The sequence below is a fragment of the Saccopteryx bilineata genome, chromosome 5 (genome assembly GCF_036850765.1).
Source record: "Saccopteryx bilineata isolate mSacBil1 chromosome 5, mSacBil1_pri_phased_curated, whole genome shotgun sequence".
In the NCBI taxonomy this organism is placed as follows: domain Eukaryota; kingdom Metazoa; phylum Chordata; class Mammalia; order Chiroptera; family Emballonuridae; genus Saccopteryx; species Saccopteryx bilineata.
In genome coordinates, this window is record NC_089494.1 from 118,655,216 (window position 1) to 118,660,185 (window position 4,970).

The window sequence follows — 4,970 nt, forward strand, 5'->3', positions numbered from 1 at the left end:
TTTTCAGATTTTTGAGGAATCTCCATACTGTTTTCCACAGTGGCTGCACCAGTCTGCATTCCCACCAGCAGTGCAGGAGGGTTCCCTTTTCTCCACATCCTCGCCAGCACTTATTCTGTGTTGTTTTGTTGATAAGCGCCATTCTGACTGGTGTGAGGTGATATCTCATTGTGGTTTTAATTTGCATTTCTATAATGATTAGTGATGTTGAGCATTTTTTCATATGTCTATTGGCCATCTGTATGTCCTCTTTGGAGAAGTGTCTATTCATCTCTTTTGCCCATTTTTGGATTGGGTTGTTTGTCTTCCTGGTGTTGAGTTTTACAAGTTCTTTATAAATTTTGGTTATTAACCCCTTATCAGATGTATTGTCAAATATGTTCTCCCATTGTGTAGTTTTTCTTTTTATTCTGTTCTTGTTGTCTTTAGCTGTGCAAAAGCTTTTTAGTTTGATATAGTCCCAGTTGTTTATCCTGTCTTTTATTTCACTTGCCCTTAGAGATAAATCAGCAAATATATTGCTCCGAGAGATGTCGGAGAGCTTACTGCCTATGTTTTCTTCTAAGATGCTTATGCCTACATTTAAGTATTTTATCCATTTTGAGTTTATTTTTGTGAGTGGTGTAAGCTGGTGATCTAGTTTCATTTTTCTGCAAGTAGCTGTCCAATTTTCCCAACACCATTTGTTAAAGAGGCTGTCTTTACTCCAATGTATTTCCTTACCTCATTTGTCAAATATCAGTTGTCCATAGAACTGTGGGTTTATTTCTGGGTTCTCTGTTCTGTTCCATTGATCTATATGCCTGTTCTTATGCCAGTACCAGGCTGTTTTGAGTACAACGGCCTTGTAGTATAACTTGATATCAGGAAGTGTGATACCTTCCACTTTATTCTTCTTTTTTAAGATTGCTGAGGCTATTCGTGTCCTCTTTTGGTTCCATATAAATTTTTGGAATATGTGTTCTATATCTTTGAAGTATGTCATTGGTATTTTAATTGGTATTGCATTGAATTTATAGATTGCTTTGGGTAATATAGACATTTTAATGATGTTTATTCTTTCTAACCATGAGCACGGTATATGCTTCCACTTGTTTGTATCTTCCTTGATTTCTTTTATCAATGCTTTGTAATTTTCCGAGTACAAGTCTTTAGTCTCCTTGGTTAAGTTTACTCCTAGGTACTTTATTTTTTTGGTTGTAATTGTGAAGGGGATTGTTTCCTTAATTTCTCTTTCTGACTGTTCATTGTTGGTGTATAAAAATGCTTCTGATTTCTGAGTATTGATTTTATATCTTGCCACTTTGCTGAATTTATTTATCAGGTCCAGTAGTTTTTTGACTGAGACTTTAGGGTTTTCTATATACAATATCATATCATCTGCAAATAATGATAGTTTTACTTCTTCTTTTCCAACTTGAATGCCTTTTATTTCTTCTTCTTGTCTGATTGCTGTGGCTAGGACTTCCAGGACTATGTTAAATAAGAGTGGTGAAAGGGGGCACCCCTGCCTTGTTCCTGATCTTAAGGGTATTGCTTTTAATTTTTGCCCATTGAGTATGATGTTGGCTGTGGGTTTCTCATAGATGGCTTTTATCATGTTGAGGTATGTTCCCTGTATTCCCACTTTGCTGAGAGTTTTGATCATGAATGGGTGCTGGATTTTATCAAATGCTTTTTCTGCATCTATTGAAATTATCATATGATTTTTCTCCTTTTTGTTTATGTGATGAATCACATTGATTGATTTATGAATATTGTACCAGCCTTGCCTCCCCAGAATAAATCCCACTTGATCATGGTGTATGATTTTTTCCATATATTGTTGGATCCAGTTTGCTAATATTTTGTCGAGGATTTTAGCATCTATATTCATCAGGGATATTGGCCTATAATTTTCTTTCTTTGTGTTGTCTTTGACTGGTTTTGGAATCAGAATTATGCTCGCCTCATAAAAGGAGCTTGGAAGTCTTCCTTCCTCTTGAATTTTTTGAAATAGTTTGAGAAGGATAGGAGTTAGTTCTTCTTTGAATATTTGGTAGAATTCCGTTGTGAAGCCATCGGGCCCTGGACTTTTCTTTGTTGGGAGTTTTTTGATAACTGTTTCGATCTCATTTGGTGTAATCGGTCTATTTAGGTTTTCTGATTCTTCCAGATTGATTTTTGGAAGATTGTATGTTTCAAGGAATTTGTCCATTTCATCTAGGTTGTCTAGTTTTTTGGCATACAGTTCTTCACAGTATTTTCTTACAATATTTTTATTTCTGTTGTGTCAGTTGTTATTTCTCCTCTCTCATTTCTAATTTTATTTATTTGAGTCCTCTCTCTCTTTTTCTTGGTGAATCTACTTAAAGGTTCATCAATCTTGTTTACCTTTTCAAAGAACCAGCTCCTAGTTTCATTGATCCTCTGTATTGTTTCTTTAGCCTCTATGTCATTTATTTCTGCTCTGATCTTTATTATTTCCTTCCTTCATTTGGGCTTTACTTGCTGTTCTTTTTCTAATTCTTTTAGATGCAGGGTTAAGTTGTTTATTTGAGCTTTTTCTAGCTTCTGAAAGTGTGCCTGTAGTGCTATGAACTTCCCTCTCAGCACTGCTTTCGCTGTGTCCCATAAATTTTGAGTTGTTGTATGCTCATTGTCATTCGTTTCTAGGAATTTTTTTATTTCTTCTTTGATCTCATTCTTAACCCATTCATTATTTAGCACCCTGCTATTTAGTTTCCATGTGTTTGAGAATTTTTGAGCTTTTCTGCTGTGATTCATTTCTAGTTTCATGCCGTTGTGATCAGAGAAAGTGCTTGATATGATTTCAGTCTTCTTAAATTTGTTGAGAGCACTTTTGTGCCCTAACATGTGGTCTATCCTAGAGTATGTACCATGAGCGCTTGAAAAGAATGTATATTCTGCTGCTTTAGGGTGAAAGGATCTGAAGATATCTATTAAATTGAGTTGATCTAGTGTTTCCAATAAGTCTGCTGTTTCTTTGTTAATTTTCTTTCTTGAGGATCTATCTAGTGATGTTAGTGGTGTATTGAAATCCCCTACTATTATAGTATTGCTGTTGATCTCCCCCTTTAAATCCATAAAAGTCTGTTTTATATATTTGGGTGCTCCTATATTAGGTGCATAGATATTTATAATAGTTATATCTTCCTGTTGGATTACTCCCTTTATCATTATGTAGTGGCCTTCTTTATCTCTTACTATATCCTTTGTTTTAAAGTCCAATTTGTCTGATATAAGTATTGCTACCCCAGCTTTTTTTTTCATTTCCATTTGCATAAAATGTTTTTTTTTCCATCCTTTTACCTTCAATCTATGTGTATCTTTTGTTCTAATGTGTGTCTCTTGTAGACAATATATGTATGGGTCCTGTTTTCTTATCCACGCAGCTACGCTATGTCTTTTGATTGGATCACTTAATCCATTTACATTTAAGGTTATTATTGATATGTAGTTGTTTATTGCCATTTTCTTCTTTAAAGGTGTATTCCTTTTTTTGCTATATTCTTTTTTAACTTTGATCTGTTTACAACAGGCCCCTTAACATTTTTTGCAGCGTTGGTTTGGTTGTAATGAATTCCTTGAGTTGTTTTTTGTCTGGGAAGCTTTTTATTTCTCCTTCGATTTTAAACAATAGCCTTGCTGGATAAAGTAGTCTTGGTTGTAGGTTCTTGTTCTGCATTACTTTGAATATTTCTTGCCATTCCCTTCTGGCCTCAAGTGTTTCTGTTGAGAAGATGGATGTCATCCTTATGGGGGCTCCTTTGTAGGTGATAACTTTTTTTTCTCTTGCAGCTTTTAATATTTTCTTTTTATCGCTTAGCTTTGGTATTTTAATTATGATGTGTCTTGGTGTAGGTTTCTTTGGGTTTCTCTTTAATGGATTTCTCTGTGCTTCTTGGACTTGTGAGAGTTTCTCTTGCATTAATTTAGGGAAGTTATCAGTTATGATATGATTGAACAAAGTCTCTATCCCTTGTTCTTTTTCTTCTTCTTCAGGAACCCCTATGATCCAGATGTTTTTTCTCTTCATGTTGTCACAGAGCTCTCTAAGTGTTTCCTCTGACTTTTTGAGTCTCTTTTTTCTTCTCTGCTTTCATGCCTTCATTCCAGTTGTCCTCCAACTCGCTGATTCGATCCTCAGCTGTATCCATCCTGTTTTTAATTCCTTCCATTGTGGTCTTCATTTCTGATATTGTATTTGTCATCTCTGACTGATTCTTTTTTAATATTTCAATATCCTTTTTTATACTTGCTATTTCTTTATTTAGGTTTTCAAACTGCCCCTCCATTGTTGTTCTAAGATCCCTAAGCATCCTTACAATCATTATTTTGAACTCCGCATCTGGAAGTTTGATTATTTCCATATCACTCTGCTCATCTCTCAAAGGTGTCTCTTGTGGTTTCATTTGGGTTGCACTCCTTTGTTTTCTCATAATGGTGTTTTATTTGTAGAGTTGGTTGAGTCTAGGCTTGGTGTTGTCTGCCTCCAGTTTTCAGTTGTGTTATTTCTAGGTCTTCTTGGGTTGGTATCAGCTATTATTTGTAATCCACTTTCAGATTTGGGCAGCTTTGACGTCTTGATTTGTTTGTTTTCTTAACAGGTGATAGTCTTGTTAACTGATCTCAGCAGGGGGCTTCCTTGAAACTGTAACCAGGAATGCTGTGGGTGTAACCTGAGATGCTGAAGGTCTCTTCCACCAACCGAGCCCAGGGTTTTGAACCAGCAACCTCAGTGTTCCAGGTTGATGCTTTATCCCCACTGTGCCACCACAGGTCAGGCCATCTCTATATATTTTTAAATAATTTCTTAATCTTAGCTGTGCCTTTCATCAATATGTGTTTGAGAAGTATTTATTTTCTCACTTTTAATTGCCCAAGGAAGGACCAGTTTACATCTTCTTTATCATTAATATAACCCTGACTTCCTACCCCACCTTTAAAGGATGAGTTATGATTGGCCA